The sequence below is a fragment of the Oncorhynchus mykiss genome, chromosome 19 (genome assembly GCF_013265735.2).
Source record: "Oncorhynchus mykiss isolate Arlee chromosome 19, USDA_OmykA_1.1, whole genome shotgun sequence".
NCBI lineage: Eukaryota > Metazoa > Chordata > Actinopteri > Salmoniformes > Salmonidae > Oncorhynchus > Oncorhynchus mykiss.
Window position 1 is genome coordinate 15,961,178 of NC_048583.1, and position 20,150 is coordinate 15,981,327.

The following is a 20,150-nucleotide window of genomic DNA, read 5'->3' on the forward strand; positions in this document are numbered from 1 at the left end:
TAAAATATTTAAATGTGTTTGTACAAGGTATGGTAGTAGATGAAGCATTGAGCATTTCCAGCCAGTTGTGTCCAAAATAGGTTCATTACTCGAGGCTTTGATTAACACAGTGTACACTAGTGGCACCTGCTGATGAAAAGCATTTAGAACAGCCAAATTATTATAGATGACGGCGCACAGGCCGTAGCATGGGGTAGCCTTTTTGTCTTCTACAGAAGCCAATACCAAACCAATCAGGTGGCTAATCAGCAAAAAGAAACGTTTCGGACGTCATTGATCACGTGCATCTGATAAAATAATACAAGCATCGGCACACTGCTTCGAAGTAAACTGCTTAGCAATTTTGACGCATGCCTCAGAGCTCTGGTATCAAACGTAGCATCACGAGTAGTAGGCACCATCCAGCCAACCTGACACAGCTGTGGGAAGCATTGGAGTCAACATGGCTCAGCATCTCTGTGGAACACTTCCGATGCCTTGTAGAGTCCATGCCCTGATGAATTGAGGCTGTACTGAGTGCAAAAGGGGGTGCAACTCAATATTCTGGTGTTCCTAATATTTTCTACACTCATTCTGCATACACACAACAGTGCAACAGTGCATTATACAGTGCATTATAACCAATATACACTTACTAAATATACCCACACTAACAAATGTGAAGGGAGTCCGTATGCTGCTAACAGCTGTTTGAACCAGCAACACTCATGACCGCCCTCCTTGACAGCGTGCAAAACTACTTCGCCCTACAACAATGTTGCCGATGGAATGGCTCCATCGGCAACATTTCAAGCTAGCGTGAGTGAGAGTGAGTTTACGGTACGTTCTTAACTCGGTTACATGTACACTTAGGCTCGTCTGATGATGAATTTTGACTTATCCTAAGATATCCACACATACAACATATACAACATATGACTCATATCCACAACATATTTATGTCCACCATGATGGGTTTAACATCAATGAAGTCATTATGTAACTACAGCATTTATGTAGTTGGGAATTTTTATTTATTTATTTAGTTAAGAACAAATTCTTATTTTCAATGACGGCCTAGGAACAGTGGGTTAACTGCCTGTTCAGGGGCAGAACGACAGATTTGTACCTTGTCAGCTCGGGGGTTTGAACTTGCAACCTTCCGGTTACTAGTCCAACTCTCTAACCACTAGGCTACCCTGCCGCCCCAGGGTGGGTAAACACTATGTTGAAAGTGTGTTTATTATCTGCGTGTACGTACCTGAGGCAGTGTATGTCTGTGTAATCTGTATCACCTGTCTCTTCCAGGAGAAGGAGGGTCCAGAGGTGCTGCTGGTGAAGGAGGAGGGTTGTGAGGAGGGTCTGGGGAACCCTGAGGGGACCATGGTCATGGAGGACAACCACAATACACCTTGTCTGAACCCACAGAGTAACCAACTGAGCAGCACACAGACCACACACAGTGTCACTGAGGTTTAGTCCACTGTCAACTACATGAATGGTATTAGGTCAGAGCCAGTCCTGTATAGGCAGGTGGGGATCCTAGATCATTGCTCTTACTCTGAGACTATGGATACAGGCCCAGATCAAACCCTTGAATGAGTAGGTGTGTCCAAACTTTTGACTGGTACTGTGTAGTATCATGAGGCAGAGTAGATGATATGGTTGGTGGGATGGTGTCTGTAAAAATGCTTCACTGATGTAAAGTGACAACCCTGTCATGTTGTTTGATGCTGGTGTTTTATGAGAAAATATAGTGCTTTACTTCATGTTTACTTGGCATGAAGTAGTGAAGCTGTGTGTAATTTAATGTTGAACCTTTTCCAAAGTATTCTTACATTAATTTTATCAAAGTCGAGGGTACCAGATTTACCAAAGATTGTGTTACCATAGTGAGAAAATGTATACTTCTTGTTACATATCGTTTTGTGAAATAAAAGTACTGTACTTCAAGTCCAGTAGGATAGAGTATGACCATTTTGTTGAAATTAAATAAAAAATCAAATCTGTGCTGATTTATTTTAAAAATTCTATATTAATCTGAGGGACTGAGTTTCCCTTATCTCAGGCAAACCAAAACATTATACACTGCTCAAAAAAATAAAGGGAACACTAAAATAACACATCCTAGATCTGAATGAATGAAATATTCTTATTAAATACTTTTTTCTTTACATAGTTGAATGTGCTGACAACAAAATCACACAAAAATGATCAATGGAAATCAAATGTATCAACCCATGGGGGTCTGGATTTGGAGTCACACTCAAAATTAAAGTGGAAAACCACACTACAGGCTGATCCAACTTTGATGTAATGTCCTTAAAACAAGTCAAAATGAGGCTCAGTAGTGTGTGTGGCCTCCACGTGCCTGTATGACCTCCCTACAATGCCTGGGCATGCTCCTGATGAGGTGGCGGATGGTCTCCTGAGGGATCTCCTCCCAGACCTGGACTAAAGCATCCGCCAACTCCTGGACAGTCTGCAACGTGGCGTTGGTGGATGGAGCGAGACATGATGTCCCAGATGTGCTCAATTGGATTCTGGTCTGGGGAATGGGCGGGCCAGTCCATAGCATCAATGCCTTCCTCTTGCAGGAACTGCTGACACACTCCAGTCACATGAGGTCTAGCATTGTCTTGCATTAGGAGGAACCCAGGGCCAACCGCACCAGCATATGGTCTCACAAGGGGTCTGAGGATCTCATCTCGGTACCTAATGGCAGTCAGGCTACCTCTGGCGAGCACATGGAGGGCTGTGCGGCCCCCCAAAGAAATGCCACCCCACACCATGACTGACCCACCGCCAAACCGGTCATGCTGGAGGATGTTGCAGGCAGCAGAACGTTCTCCACGGTGTCTCCAGACTCTTGTCACGTCTGTCACATGTGCTCAGTGTGAACCTGCTTTCATCTGTGAAGAGCACAGGGCGCCAGTGGCGAATTTGCCATTCTTGGTGTTCTCTGGCAAATGCCAAATGTCCTGCACGGTGTTGGGCTGTAAGCTCAACCCCCACCTGTGGACGTCGGGCCCTCATACCACCATCATGGAGTCTGTTTCGGACCGTTTGAGCAGACACATGCACATTTGTGGCCTGCTGGAGGTCATTTTGCAGGGCTCTGGCAGTGCTCCTCCTGCTCCTCCTTGCACAAAGGCGGAGGTAGCGGTCCTGCTGCTGGGTTGTTGACCTCCTACGGCCTCCTCCACATCTCCTGATGTACTGGCCTGTCTCCTGGTAGCGCCTCCATGCTCTGGACACTACACTGACAGACACAGCAAACCTTCTTGCCACAGCTTGCATTGATGTGCCATCCTGGATGAGCTGCACTACCTGTGACACTTGTGTGGGTTTTAGACTCCGTCTCATGCTACCACTAGAGTGAAAGCACCGCCAGCATTCAAAAGTGACCAAAACATCAGCCAGGAAGCATAGGAACTGAGAAGTGGTCTGTGGTCACCACCTGCAGAACAACTCCTTTATTGGGGGTGTCTTGCTAATTGCCTATAATTTCCACCTGTTGTCTATTCCATTTGCACAACATCATGTGAAATGTATTGTCAATCAGTGTTGCTTCCTAAGTGGACAGTCAGTTTTCACAGAAGTGTGATTGACTTGGAGTTACATTGTGTTGTTTAAGTGTTCCCTTTATTTTTTTGAGCAGTGTATTTTTGTTCAGTATAAAAACCAGTACCGCGTTTCAAAGAACGGTGCGCGTACCTTTTTCATTTAACCACAACCTTTGAGCTATGACGCCAACCAATAAGATAATTTCCTTTCAAGTGTAAACGGAAGTAAACAGTGACCAAGAACACTTTCCATGTTAAGTGTTTTTATTTAGACGTTTATTAACACGCTGGAACAGAAAATATCACAAACCTACCACAGGCAGTGTGTAATTCGCGTTGGAGACAGGACTTAAAGTTTATATGTTATCTAGGTAACGCTAGCTTGCTAGTTGCTGACGTTAGCTAACTGTATGGTGTTTCACACTCAAATAGCCTCCATCATGGAGGTGCTAGCGAATGCAGCCGTGGCAGAGATCTGTAAACTCATAGACGACGAACATGCAGTGTTTAGTTTGGAAATAACTCAAAGCCAGAAAGAAAACAGGGCATTGCGGAGGAAACTACAGCTACTCGAACTGAAGGTATCACGGGAGCGCGTCCTTGCCAGTCGTCCCAGTAGTGTCAAGATCCTCGACCGATACAGAGGAATGGCAAGAGGTACATTTTGCAGAAGGCTGTGCTGCCTGTCGCCCCCTTCCCCTTTGCACACATGTTCAGATGTGTTACCCAGAATTGGGTCTTAGTTAACCCATTCAAATAGACTGTAACTGTTATTTAAGCAGTGTGGTGGTATATGGCGTCCAAGGGCTGTTCTTCAGCACGACGCGACCTGGACACAGCCCTTAGCCGTGGTATATTGGCCATATATCACAAACCCCCGAGGAGCCTTATTGCTATTATAAACTGGTTACCAACGTAATTAGAGCAGTGAAACTAAATGTTTCAAATAAGCAATAAATTATTTTTCAACTAGAAAAGAAACACTTGCAAAATTGCATGCGGTTGTATTTTGTGAAACACAGGAAATGTGGAATGTAATGGTCCAATGGAAATGTGAGCGCAAGGTAGCCGAGGCAGCGGATTGGATTAAACAGTGTCGTCGAGATTGTAGTTCGAGGGAGCAAACTGGGATCAGTACCATCAACCGAGAACCTGGGGGGCGGCGGCTGTAAACTGGGTATACCCCACTTGGGTTCTTGAGAGCTTGGTCAGTTCTTGGATAATAAGCAATAATTCCCCTGATTACTTAGCTATCTTGCGTAAAGACACAATATAATATTCTAACCAGATGTTTGTTTATTGTATTTCCGGTTTATTTATTCAATGAAAAAAATGGACACATACATCAATCAATAAATAGTATATCAAGAAGTTATGAGAAATGTTAACTTACATCCTTGCCAATTCTAGACTGTGTCAATAGTGTACAATATACTGTTGAGCATTCACGGTAGCTAATCTAACAACTAGAGTCCGACCGATATTGGTATCAGTGGATAATTGAAACTAACCGATATGGAAAAAGGTAATCTGATGCTTATCTGAACAATTGCGGCCATTCTTACGTATAATTTGTCACAATATAAGAAATCAACATTTGAAGTAGTTATTGGACAGCAATTTATGAAAATATTACACTTTAATTTTCCACTGTAACAGTATATCGGTAGATATATCTGTATCGTTAAGTTTTGTCACCCCAGTACCGGAATCAGTATTGGACAAAAAAAAAAAAACATATAGGTCAGGCTCTACTAAGCACCTCTTTTCCCCAAATAACCCTCTCAGGTGAAGGACATCTCACTGGAGGCCACAGGAGCTTTGTGAAGCCAGCGGTACACAATACATGGAGAGATGACCAACCAATCACTGTTGATGAGGGGAGTGGAACCTCTATCCAGCATGTTATTTTGATAGAGGTTAGTGTAATAGAGTTGCCTAAAACTTGTTACTTTGTAAAGCAAATGTGGCCAGTTTATTTCAGAAAGGCTCCCCTCAGCTAGGGATGGGCATGGTTATTCGAATATCCAAACTGTTACTATTCGATTACTAGGGAGAGTATTCATTTTTCTAAAATTAAATAATGATCTATGTGACACTGCTACATAGCCTACAAGGATAGACCATTACATTACATTTTTTTATAAAACAGTTTGACAGTTTTCATTTTAAAAAAAAAGGCACCGGTAGCCCACATACGTTTCACACTGGTGCAGCTTATTGTCGGTCAATCAAGAGGAACCATGTGTAGCAAGTGAAGTGGGAGCTTTCTAATCAATGCAAAATGGAATTCAAGTTACAGAATTAAGTTGGCTACAATGATCAACCAACAGGTAGGCTGTTTCATATGAACGGAGTTGAAGACAAGGGAGGGAAGCCCAGCAAAATAGCCTCAGCCTTGCTACTTTAGTTAGCTAGCTGGCTAACTTTGGTGTCTACTGTAGCTAGCTAGTGTCTTTACAACGATGCAGTCAAGACATGCATGACACATAAACTATGGCAGCAACAAGTTCGTCTAACTAGCGTGAGTTGGTTTGGCTACTTTCTCCCTCCGTGCTACACACACACTTGCCCCTGCTCCTCTCTAAACCCTACCCCACAATTAGTGTAGAGCACCTTCTCTCTCAAATCTTCATTGAAGTAAAACTCTTTTTTTTTAAAATACATTCTTTAAAACACAAAAATATCATGATATTATTTAAATAGTGAAATAATTTCAAATGCCCAATGCTACCCTCAGCTATTCACTTGCTTACATGTTGTTGTAAATAAATATCACCTGGGAGCATGAGCAGCAGTGTGCTGCATTTTCCGTTCTGTTTTCCACGAGTTTGCCTTCAACTCCAGGACCTGCGGAAAGTACCTGGATGTGCGTATGTTCTTTTTTATTTATTTTATTTTACCTTTATTTAAACAGGCAAGTCAGTTAAGAACAAATTTTTATTTACAATGACGGCCTAGGAACAGTGGGTTAATTGCCTTGTTCAGGGGCAGAACGACATATTTTTACCTTGACAGCTCAGGGATTCGATCTAGCAACCTTTTGGTTACTGGCTCAACGCTCTAACCACTAGGCTACCTGCTGTTCTTCAGCTTTTGTACACCCACATTTACCTGTCATAGCCTCCAGAGACCCGGGAAAAAAAGTTTGGACATAAAAATTGATAGTGAATATGAACAGAAAACATTTATTAACAAGCTCTTCTTTAGATCTTATTTCGTGTGAAAATTATTCCACTGCTCTGAAAACAAACTATTCTTGAGATATTTACCTATTAGAAAATTGAATATCAAACTCTCAAAAATAATTACACACAAGTAAAAATTATGAAGGTGACACCGCTACACGTGATATTTGAAAAGCCCAAAATGTCCTCTCATAGGTACAACAGGACCTAACACAGTGGCATGTATGGCCTTAGAGATACGGATCAAAAACGAATGTCCATTAAAGAACATAAAAATGAATTGCTGGGTCTTAGGAGGATATAGGAGCTTGTGCGACTTCCCTATGACATTGTTATCCAATTCAACTCATGTACCACCTCTCTTCTCGTCAGTCTGCAGATGCAGAGGCTGCAGGTCCTGGAGGATCGTCTCTGGTCAAGCAGGAGAAGACTGAAAGAACGGCTCCTTTAGCCACAGAGAACCCCATCACCGCCCCAGCGCTGCCCAGGACCCGATGCAGCATCGGGTCAGTGGAATACCGAACGTCGTCAGAGATGGACCCTGAGACTTTAACTGAAAACCACAGGCTCTTGCACACAGGATATGACCACAGATCAGATCCAGAGAGACTGGGCTGTCCTCCAGCTCCAGGCTCAGAGTACTTACCTGTATTTCACCAGAGCCAGAGGATGGTTCATTGCCGTGGAGACGGTGATGATAATGCGCTAGACACTGGCGGTGATGACCTGTCTTGTTCTTACGTGACAGAAATGGACGCTGGCAACATATCCTTGGGCTTAGAGAGACAGAATGATCTGTCTAGAGGGGACTGGAACGAGTACAGTAGTAGTGTATACTCTGAAGGGTGCCAAGACAAGAAAGTGGAGGTTATAGTGGTAGATGAGGAGACTGTGAAAGTGGAGGGCGATGCTCCTTCCACATGGAATGCAGATAGTCATCTAGGAGACGGACAGTCCCAGGGCAGAGATTCCTTAGATTACAGGGAAAGCTTAGAGACCAATCCAAATGTTGCGACCCACTCTCCTTTACATTCGCTCAGGGATCGCGACCCAGTGTCCACGTCAGTGGGGCCTTGCGATTCAAAAGTCCTTTTCGATCAGGTATTGAACACAAACGAGAAGGCTAGAGACCAGGCTCCGGGAGGGGGAGCCACATCAGGCAATAGTAAAGAGAAACGGTTCCTCTGCATGTTCTGTAACAAAGGCTTCAGCTGCCTCCAGAAGGTGGAGATCCATCAGAGGGTCCACACAGGGGTGAAACCCTACAGCTGTAGCCAGTGTCAGATGCGCTTCGCCCAGACTCGTGACCTGAAGAGGCACCAGAGGGTCCACACAGGGGAGAAACCTTACAGTTGCCCCCAGTGTGAGAAGAGGTTCTCCCGCCAGGACAATCTGAAGATACACCTGAAGGTCCACACGGGAGAGGGGCAGTTCGCCTGTACGCAATGCGGGAAGAAGTTCACAGAAAGGAGCTACCTCAGAATACACCAGCAGAAAAACCATCCCACTATATTAACATAAAATTGTAACCATTCCACTTGATAACTTCTGAAGTTTAGATCAAAACCTGCATTAAAGGGTAGGTAGCATAAAAATTCAACCAAATGTAACATATGGAATTGCATTAGTATACGCATCAAAAGTCCAAATGCAAAGTTACCTCACTTTTCTATTTTTCAAGTTATTACATAAAACCCATCAGAATGCCGAAGTCATGCCGGAAGATGTTAATGCACGGTGTGACGTAATATAGAGGCCCCAGGCAAGCCACCCTATTCTCCATAATGTAAACTCCAACAGAAATAACTAAACCATAAAATTTACACTCATGACTACTGGTTTCAATTACATTTGAAACCAGTAGTCATCAGCCAAATTACAAGCAAATACTTTGAATGTTACAAATCAGCTTGCAAGGTTGATAGCCAACTAGCCTGCTAACGTCGGTAGTGTAAAGTACTTAAGTAAAAATACTTTAAAGTACTACTTAGGTAGTTTTTTGGGTATCTTTACTTTACATTTTTTACAACTTTTACTTCACTATATTCCTAAAGAAAATAATGTACTTTTTACTCCAAACATCTTCACTGACACCCAAAAGTACTTGTTACATTTTGAAGGCTTAGCAGGACAGGAAAATGGTCCAATTCATGCACTTATCAAGAGAACATCCCTGGTCATCCCTACTGCCTCTGATCTGGTGGACTCACTAAAAACGAATGCTTTGTTTGTGAATTATGTCTTATAGAGAGTGCCCCTGGCTATCCGTAAATTTTAAAAACAAGAAAAATGTGCTGTCTAGTTTGCTTAATATAAGGAATTTGAAATTATTTATACTTTTACTTTGGTACTTAAGTATATTTTAGCAATTACATTTACTTTTTATACTTAAGTATATTTAAAACCAAATACTTTGACTTTTACTTAGTAGTATTTTACTGACTTTCACATTAATATAGACCACAGTTTTGGAAAAACTTAATGCCATCTAACCTGCTATCAAATCATGTTACCAGTACATGCAGCAGGGGAGGGTCATCCTCCTCAGTGAAATTTCATAAAAGGAAAAAGTGAAACATTAAAAAGTTATTTTTTTCAGATAAAACTATACAAATTATATTCATATGTCATCAAATAATTGATTAAAACGCAGTTTTAAAATGAAATTATTTTGTAACCTCAACAGCATTTCTGGGGAAGAACCATGGTGTTGCCGGAGGACAGCTAGTTTCAGTTTTCCTCTGGCTAGATTGACTTCAATACCCCCCTTCCATAGACCTACATGGTAATTATGACCACTTCCGGAGGATGACCTGCAACCAATCAAAGATTTTGCAGTATGAACTGACATCTTATCCATCCAATCATAGGATTATGATCAGAGAATGAACCTAGTGTGTTGTATTGGGGTTGTGCTGCAGAGCATTCTGGGGGGTTCTGTGTGTCAAGAAGCTTGGTGACATTATTGGATAGAGATTGAGAGTAAAAAGTGATAGCAAGGCCAATTGAAATAACTTGCATTAACTGGACAAAAATACAGTTCTAAAACCAAGAAAACAATTTCAAATCTACCTCCTCCTGTAATTTAAAAAAATGAATTTGAATTTAATAATATCAAACTTCAGAAGCAAGTAGCAGTAGCTAGCTAGCTACCAGCACAAGCATGCAGTTTTCGCCAGCAGAATGGCTAATGCTACCGAAAATGTTGTGGACTTTTTGTTGAAGAAACACTTTAATTCTCTGGAGTACACAGAAAAGGTGCGAATTAAAACACAGGGTCGACCTCTGCCTGAGAACAGTTTCATGAAGAAGGATGAAAAGGTGAGAGCGTTCAATACCAATTGGTATCAAAAGTGCAGCAGGTTAACAGGGAGCCTTCCATCAAGCCACCTGTATTGCTGGCCTTGCCTGCTTTTTGGAAAGTCAGAGCCTTGTGCGAAAGGGGGTACAGTGACCTGAAGAAAATCAATCAAATGTATTTATAAAGCCCTTTTTACATCAGCCGATGTCACAAAGTGCTATACAGAAACTCAGCCTGAAACTCCAAACAGCAAGCAATGCAGATGTAGAAACACGGGGGCTAGGAAAAACTCCCTAGAAAGGCAGGAACCTAGGAAGAAACCTAGAGAGGAACCAGGCTCTGAGGGGTGGCCAGTCCTCTTCTGGCTGTGCCGGGTGGAGATTATAACAGTACATAGCCAAGATGTTCAAACGTTCATAGATGACCAGCAGGGTCAACTAATAATCACAGTGGTTGTAGAGGGTGCAACAAGGTCAGCGCCTCAGGAGTAAATGTCAGTTGGCTTTTCATAGCAGAGCATTCAGAGTTGGAGACAGGTGCGGTAGAGAGAGTCGAAAACAGCACGTCCGGGACAAGTTGGCATGTCCGGTGAACAGGTCAGGGTTCCATAGCCACAGGAAGAACAGTTGAAACTGCAGCAGCAGCATGACCAGGTGGACTGGGGACAGCAAGAAGTCATCTGTCCAGGTAGTCCTGAGGCATGGTCCTTGGGCTCAGGTCCACTGAGAGAAGAGAAAGAGAGAACTAGAGGGAGCATACTTAAATTCACAGGACACTGGATAAGACAAGAGAAATACTCCAGATATAACAGACTGACCCTAGCCCCCCGACACAAACTATTGCAGCATAATTACTGGATGCTGAGACGGGAGGGGTCGGGAGACACTGTGACCCCCGTCCGACTACACCTCCAAACAGGGCCAACCAGACAGGATATAACCCCACCCACTTTGCCAATGCATAGCCCCCACACCACTAGAGGGATATCTTCAACCACCAACTTACTACTCTGAGACAAGGCCGAGTATAGCCCACGAAGATCTGCCCCACAGCACGAACCTGAGGGGGGCGTCAACCCGGACAGGAAGATCACGTCAGAGACTCAACCCACTCAAGTGACGCACCCCTCCTAGAGACGACATGGTAGAGCGCCAGTGATTCAGCCCCCGTAATAGGGTTAGAGGCAGAGAATCCCAGTGGAGAGAGGGGAACCAGCCAGGCAGAGACAGCAAGGGGGTTTCGTTGCTCCCATGCCTTTCCGTTCACCTTCACACCCCTGGGCCAGATTACACTCGATAGGACCTACTGAAGAGATGAGTCTTCAATAAACACTTAAAAGGTAGAGACCGAATCTGCGCCTCTCACATGAATAGGCAGACCATTCCATAAAAATGGAGCTCTATAGGGGAAAGCCCTGCCTCCAGCTGTTTGCTTAGAAATTCTAGGGACAGTGTAGGTATGTATGGCAGGACCAAATCGGAAAGAAAGATAGGAGCAAGCCCATGTAATGCTTTGTAGGTTAGCAGTAAAACCTTAATCAGCAATAGCCTTTACAGGAAGCCAGTGTAGAGAGGCAAGCACTACAGTAATATGATCTAATGTTTTAGTTCTAGTAAAGATTCTAGCAGCCGTGTTTAACACTAACTGAAGTTTTATTTAGTTCTTTATCCAGGTAGCCAGAAAGTAGAGCATTGCAGTAGTCTAATCTAGAAGTGACAAAAGCATGGATACATTTTTCTGCATCATTTTTGGACAGAAAGTTTCTGATTTTTGCAATGTTAAGTAGATGGAAAAAGCTGTCCTTGAAACAGTCTTGATATGTTCGTCAAAAGAGAGATCAGGGTCCATGGTAACGCCGAGGTCCTTCACAGTTTTATTTGAGACGACTGTACAACCATCAAGATGAATTGTCAGATCCAACAGAAGATCTTTGTTTCTTGGAACCTAGTATCAAAAATACATTTTCGATTGTGCTTATTCTCAATTAAGTTGGAAAAATAGGATGATTGAGCAGCAGTGAGGGCTCTTCGATACTGCACGGTACTGTCTTTCCAGGCTAATTGGAAGATTTCCAGTGTGGTGTAGCGCCATTTCCGTTCCAATTTTCTGGAAGCTTGCTTCAGGATTTGGGTATTTTCTATATACCTGGAAGCTACTTTCTTATGACAAATGTTTTTTGTTTTTAGGGGTGCGACTGCATTTAGGGTATTACGCAAGGTTAAATTAAGTTCCTCAGTTAGGTGGTTAACTGATTGTTGTACTCTGATGTCCTTGGGTAGGTGGAGGGAGTCTGGAAGGGCATCTAGGAATCTTTGGGTTATCCGAGAATTTATAGCACTGCTTTTGATGATCCTTGGTTGGGGTCTGAGCAGGTTATTTGTTGCAATTGCAAACGTAATAAAATGGTGGTCCGATAGTCCAGGATTATGAGGAAAAATATTAAGATCCACAATATTTATTCCACAGGACAAAACTAATGTCCAGAGTATGACTGTGGCAGTGAGTAGGTCCGGAGACATGTTGGACAAAACCCACTTAGTCGATGATGGCTCCGAAAGCCTTTATGGAGTGGGTCTGTGGACTTTTCCATGTGAATATTAAAGTCACCAAACATTTGAATAATATCTGCCATGACTACAAGGTCAGATAGGAATTCAGGGAACACTGTATATGGCCCAGGAGGCCTGTAAACAGTAGCTATAAAAAGTGATTGAATAGGCTGCATAGATTTCATGACTAGAAGCTCAATCTTTGTAAATTGAAATTTGGTATAGTAAATGTTAGCAACACCTCTGCCTTTGCGGGATGCGCAGGGGATATGGTCACAAGTGTAACCAGGAGGAGAGGCCTCATTTAACACAGTAAATGAAATCAGGCTTAAGCCATGTTTCAGTCAGGCCAATTGCATCAAGATTATGATCAGTTCATTGACTATAATTGCCTTGGAAGTGAGGGATCTAAAATTAAGTAGCCCTATTTGAGATATCACAATCTCTTTCAATAATGACAGGAATGGAGGTCTTTATTCCAGTGAGATTGCTAAAGCGAACGCCGCCATGTTTAGTTCTGCCCAACCTAGATCGAGGCACAGACACAGTCGCAATGGGGATATGACTACAGACTGTGCTAGTGGCAGACTCCATTAAACTAACCCTATCTCATCAATTGTTCAGCCAAACACCATAACAAAAGCAGGGAGCATTGACATGCCCACATCAGATTTAAGCTTCTGGGGAAAAAGCTGCAGCGATTATGTAATGGACGTAGGACTGCGTATTCAAACTGCGCAACACAACGAGAAAGTAAGAAGAAACAGAGACGGTATCAAGCTGCCTATCGACACCACTGCATTTTTGGGCATTGTTAGGGTTGCGTCAATCGAATCTGGTATCAGGATAAATATGACAATGAGTCACTGATTGTATACTATGTACTTTTTATTAGCTAAGCAATAAGTGGTAAATGTAATTTTTGTATATACGGGCTCTCTGTCCCACCTCGCAGGGCAAACAGAGAACTGGCCAACACCCTAAAGGTATCTTCTTTAATACTCTGACAGAAGTAGTTCCTGCTTCCGAGCTGGCCTGTCAGAGTAGAGGTTAAGTGTGGTTTACTCAACCTATCGTTGATTGTTGGCGCACGAGCTGGTCCCAGCCCCCGGACGCTCCAGTTGATAGATGTAACTGTTGCTGTGTAGAGTATCTATGCGCTCATACCCTAGATACCGTTATCACATATCTGGTTTCTGTTATTGCTAAGTTTGAGTTCTAACAAAAGACAGTCTGTGGTTTGCTACACTACGTTCTGTATGTGTCCCCCACAACTCATTGCACAGTTCCTGTCTTCATGTTATTCTGTATTTTTCCATCACGAGAAAAGGCCCATGGCCCTGAAACTGTTAAAGGTCTCAAGTCAGCTACGTTGCATAACACATACACCCACACAAGCCAACAGCAAATAATATTCCATCACATATGATATGGTAATGGGCTTTTAATGTGTAACACAGAACCTCACAGCATGCAATAATTGGCTGTTTAGAGAACACGAAGAGAGGGAAAGTTCCGCTAACAAGAGAAACTACTTGCAGAGGTAATTGCACGTTACGATACTTTACCTGCTTCACATATGGAACTTTCGACTGTATTTTCTGAGATGTCGTAATCCATTCAGAATATGTTGATAGCTTCCATCGCATAATACCTTAAGTGTGATTAAAGAGAGAGGTTGACGAGGCGCATTTGTATTATGCTCGCTCAAGTAGGCTTTCCACTTTCCTTCTGTATTTATTTAGCAAAGGTGATAACACAATCACTCCGGACAGACAAGCAATAACTCATTACATAAATGTTGCAGCAGCCTAGGCTGCACCTAAACAGAGATTGGACATGCTGTATGGGATGATAGTGATGACATGCAAATTAATGTTATTAGGCCTACAGTTGCATAAGCCCAGTGAGTTCTATTGTCTATCAGTGGTTGTGTATGTGTCTGGGTAGAGGAAATCCCCCTCTTAATCTAGTCTAAATATACACTACTATTCAGAAGTTCGGGGTGACTTAGAAATGTCCTTGTTTTTGAAAGAAGGCCAGCATCCCTGGGTCGCCTCTTCACTGTTGAGTTGAAACCGGTGTTTTGCGGGTACTATTTACTGAATCTGCCAGTTGAGGACTTGAGGCGTCTGTTTCTCAAACTAGACACTCTAAATGTACTTGTCCTCTTAATCAGTTGTGCACCGGGGCCTCCCACTCTTTCTATTCTGGTTAGAGCCAGTTTGCGCTGTTCTGTGAAGGGAGTAGTACCCATCACTGTTGAGATCTTCAGTTTCTTGGCAATTTCTTGCATGGAATAGCCTGCATTTCTCAGAACAAGAATAGACTGACGAGTTTCAGGAGAAAGTTCTTTGTTTCTAGCCATTTTGAGCCTGTAATCGAACCCACAAATGCTGATGCTCCAGATACTCAGCTAGTCTAAAGAAGGCCAGTTGTTGCTTTTTTAATCATTACAACAGTTTTCAGCTGTGCTAACATAGCCTTTTAAAATGATAAACTTAGATTAGCTAACACAACGTACCATTGGAACACAGGAGTGACGTTTGCTGATAATGGGCCTCTCAACGCCTATGTAGAAATTCCTTTTTCTTTTTTTTTTTTAAATCAGCCAGTTCCAGCTACAATAGTCATTTACAATATTAACAATGTCTACACTGTATTTCTGATAAATTTGATGTTATTTTAATGGACAAAAAAAATGTAAATTTCTTTCAAAACAAGGCCATTTCTAAGTGGCCCTAAACGTTTGAACGGTAGTGTAATTCATATGAACAAGTATAAGGTTGCTGCAGTTTGTCATGGTTTTTAAAAGCATGTGACCTGATTAGAAAAAACTGGTCCCATCATAACCCATGAAACCTCTTTACCACGTATTAATCACTGTCATACCTTATAGGGTCCAGAGTTTTCCTGGTTAGGTTACTAGATAAGGAAAAACTCTAGGCCCCGGGGGAAAAAAATTGCAACACCCCTCTGGGACCTATGGCGCCACCAGTCTGCTTGAAGTTGTAAGGTATGTGGATGATCAGGGCTTTATTCAGGAACGTTTCTTGGGCTACTTTGATTTGTCATGTGGGTGAGATGCGCAGTCTGTGTTTGACTTTGTGAATTCTGAGATGTCTGAGTTTAACTTCATGGAGAAACTCGTTGTCCAAACCTAAGATGGCGCAGCTGTAATGGAATGTATCTGCTATTTGTATTTACATCTAAGTCCCCTCCTGTTACCTGATTTAAGAAGTGACTACCATTGTCAACTCCTGACATGAACTGAAGCCACATCTCATTCTCATCCACTGGCACATTGAATGTTTCCTCTCCAAGCACTGTGAGTACCCCTATCAATTTTCTCATTACTGTATGTAGAGTCACTCACACACGAGCACAATCCCATTATTACACATCAATGATTTTACTCCTGGCTTGGACTAACTCATTAGCTCTTTTGTTTAACTGTGTAGTGTTATTGTTTTTTGTCTTCCTCGTCAAATCCTGTCCTGCCCTCAGTGGAAGAGTTGAGCTATTCTCCAACACCATCCATCCATGATGAGCCGGTCCTGCACTGAAGCCTGTGAACACCTCAACCCCTGTCCTGCACTGAAGTCAAGCCTCTGAACACCTCAACTCATGCCTTATACCCTCATTCAATCACTGCTGTGATTGTACTATACATTTCTTAATTACATGCTTTAGGTTTGTAAGATTCTGGGTTAAACTTGGAACATTGTTATACTCAGAAGTTTAGTATCTAAGGAGTGAAAGAGACTGTTTTTTTCATCCGAAGTTCTCTAGGAGCCAGATGGCTTTGGAATGTGTTGGGTAGACGAGGGGAAGTCACAGCATTGCTATAGTGGATACAGGTGGAGGTCTTTGGATTAGGCCTTAAGGGGGTTGAGGTCAGGTCAAATCCCCTTTGGTTTATCCCTTTGTTTTTTCCTGGTTTATCCCTTTGTTTTTTCCCTCATCACTTCATCTTCCTGTCGAACCATAAAATATGTAAGGATTGGTGAGAAGGGGAGTGCCTATATTGGACTAATATATTTTATATTTTATTTCACCTTTATTTAACCAGGTAGGCTAGTTGAGAACAAGTTCTCATTTGCAACTGCGACCTAGCCAAGATAAAGCAAAGCAGTGTGACACAGACAGAGTTACACATGGAGTAAACAATAAACAAGCCAATAACACAATAAACAAGTCAATGACACAGTAGAAAAAAGAAAGTCTATATACAGTGTGTGCAAAAGGCATGAGGTAGGCAATAAATAGGCCATAGGAGCGAATAATTACAATTTAGCAGATTAACACTGGAGTGATAAATGAGCAGATGATGATGTGCAAGTAGAGATATTGGTGTGCAAAAGAGCAGAAAAGTAAATAAAATAAAAACAGTATGGGGATGAGGTAGGTAGATTGGGTGGGCTATTTACAGATGGACTATGTACAGCTGCAGTGATCGGTTAGCTGCTCAGATAGTTGATGTTTAAAGTTGGTGAGGGAAATAAAAGTCTCCAACTTCAACGATTTTTGCAATTCGTTCAAGTCACTGGCAGCAGAGAACTGGAAGGAAAGGTGGCCAAATGAGGTGTTGGCTTTGGGGATGATCCGTGAGATATACCTGCTGGAACATGTGCTACGGGTGGGTGTTGTTATCGTGACCAGTGAACTGAGATAAGGCGGAGCTTTACCTAGCATAGACCTATAGATGACCTGGAGCCAGTGGGTCTGGCGACGAATATGTAGCGAGGGCCAGCCGACTAGAGCATACAGGTCGCAGTGGTGGGTGGTATAAGGTGATTTGGTAACAAAACGGATGGCACTGTGATAAACTGCATCCAATTTGCTGAGTAGAGCGTTGGAAGCTATTTTGTAGATGACATCGCTGAAGTCGAGGATCGGTAGGATAGTCAGTTTTACTAGGGTAAGTTTGGCAGCGTGAGTGAAGGAGGCTTTGTTGCGAAATAGAAAGCCGATTCTAGATTTGATTTTGGATTGGAGATGTTTAATATGAGTCTGGAAGGAGAGTTTACAGTCTAGCCAGACACCTAGTTATTTATAGTTGTCCACATATTCTAGGTCGAAACCAGGGTGGTGATGCTAGTCGGGCGGGCGGGTGCGGGCAGCGAATGGTTGAAAAGCATGCATTTGGTTTTACTAGCGTTTAAGAGCAGTTGGAGACCACGGAAGGAGTGTTGTGGGGCATTGAAGCTCGTTTGGAGGTTAGTTAGCACAGTGTCCAAGAAAGGGTCAGAAGTATACAGAATGGTGTCGTCTGCGTAGAGGTGGATCAGGGAATCACCCGCAGCAAGAGCAACATCATTGATATATACAGAGAAAAGCGTCAGCCTGAGAATTGAACCCTGTGGTACCCCCATAGAGACTGCCAGAGGTCCGGACAACATGCCCTCCGATTTGACACACTGAACTCTGTCTGCAAAGTAGTTGGTGAACCAGGCGAGGCAGTCATGAGAAAAACCAAGGCTATTGAGTCTGCCGATAAGAACACGTGATTGACAGAGTCGAAAGCCATGGCCAGGTCGATGAAGACGGCTGCACAGTACTGTCTTTTATCGATGGCGGTTATGATATCGTTTAGTACCTTGAGCGTGGCTGAGGTGCACCCGTGACCGGCTCGGAAGCCGGATTGCACAGCGGAGAAGGTACGGTGGGATTCGAAATGGTCAGTGATCTGTTTATTAACTTGGCTTTTGAAGACTTTAGATAGGCAGGACAGGATGGATATAGGTCTGCAACAGTTTGGGTCTAGGGTGTCACCGCTTTTGAAGAGGGGGATGACCGCAGCAGCTTTCCAATCGCTGAGATCCTGATTGAAAACAGAGGAGGTGTATTTGGAGGGCAAGGGCATATATACTTGTGGTGGTTGAAAAAGTTGTCTGAATTCAGCTATATTGACCCTTTGAGCAGAATTAACTTGGTTAAGCTTTCAGAAATGTCCATTTTTTAAATTTTTTTATTTCACCTTTATTTAACCAGGTAGGCTAGTTGAGAACAAGTTCTCATTTGCAACTGCGACCTGGCCAAGATAAAGCATAGCAGTGTGAACAGACAACACAAAGTTACACATGGAGTAAGTAAACAATTAACAAGTCAATAACACAGTAGAAAAAAAGGGGAGTCTATATACATTGTGTGCAAAAGGCATGAGGAGGTAGGCGAATAATTACAATTTTGCAGATTAATAACACTGGAGTGATAAATGATCAGATGGTCATGTACAGGTAGAGATATTGGTGTGCAAAAGAGCAGAAAAGTAAATAAATAAAAACAGTATGGGGATGAGGTAGGTAAAAATGGGTGGGCTATTTACCGATAGACTATGTACAGCTGCAGCGATCGGTTAACTGCTCAGATAGCAGATGTTTGAAGTTGGTGAGGGAGATAAGTCTCCAACTTCAGCGATTTTTGCAATTCGTTCCAGTCACAGGCAGCAGAGAACTGGAACGAAAGGCGGCCGAATGAGGTGTTGGCCTTAGGGATGATCAGTGAGATACACCTGCTGGAGCGCGTGCTACGGATGGGTGTTGCCATCGTGACCAATGAACTGAGATAAGGCAGAGCTTTACCTAGCATGGACTTGTAGATGACCTGGAGCCAGTGGGTCTGGCGACGAATATGTAGCGAGGGCCAGCCGACTAGAGCATACAAGTTGCAGTGGTGGGTGGTATAAGGTGCTTTAGTGACAAAACGGATGGCACTGTGATAAACTGCATCCAGTTTGCTGAGTAGAGTGTTGGAAGCAATTTTGTAGATGACATCGCCGAAGTCGAGGATCGGTAGAATAGTCAGTTTTACTAGGGTAAGTTTGGCGGCGTGAGTGAAGGAGGCTTTGTTGTGGAATAGAAAGCCGATTCTTGATTTGATTTTTGATTGGAGATGTTTGATATGAGTCTGGAAGGAGAGTTTACAGTCTAGCCAGACACCTAGGTACTTATAGATGTCCACATATTCAAGGTCGGAACCATCCAGGGTGGTGATGCTGGTCAGGCGTGCGGGTGCAGGCAGCGAACGGTTGAAAAGCATGCATTTGGTTTTACTAGCGTTTAAGAGCAGTTGGAGGCCACGGGAGGAGTGTTGTATGGCATTGAAGCTCGTTTGGAGGTTAGATAGCACAGTGTCCAAGGACGGGCCGGAAGTATATAGAATGGTGTCGTCTGCGTTTTCGGTGGATCAGGGAATCGCCCGCAGCAAGAGCAACATCATTGATATATACAGAGAAAAGACTCGGCCCGAGGATTGAACCCTGTGGCACCCCCATAGAGACTGCCAGAGGACCGGACAGCATGCCCTCCGATTTGACACACTGAACTCTGTCTGCAAAGTAATTGGTGAACCAGGCAAGGCAGTCATCCGAAAAACCGAGGCTACTGAGTCTGCCGATAAGAATATGGTGATTGACAGAGTCGAAAGCCTTGGCAAGGTCGATGAAGACGGCTGCACAGTACTGTCTTTTATCGATGGCGGTTATGATATCGTTTAGTACCTTGAGCGTGGCTGAGGTGCACCCGTGACCGGCTCGGAAACCAGATTGCACAGCGGAGAAGGTACG

At 43.2% G+C, this 20,150-nt stretch overlaps 1 protein-coding gene across 4 annotated transcripts in view; it reads right to left on the reverse strand.

The window, feature by feature from the left end:
• Positions 1-20,150, reverse strand: part of LOC110498461 (zinc finger and SCAN domain-containing protein 2) — a 771,911-nt gene that overhangs the window by 292,021 nt on the left and 459,740 nt on the right. The gene's annotated exons all lie outside the window — the stretch shown is intronic.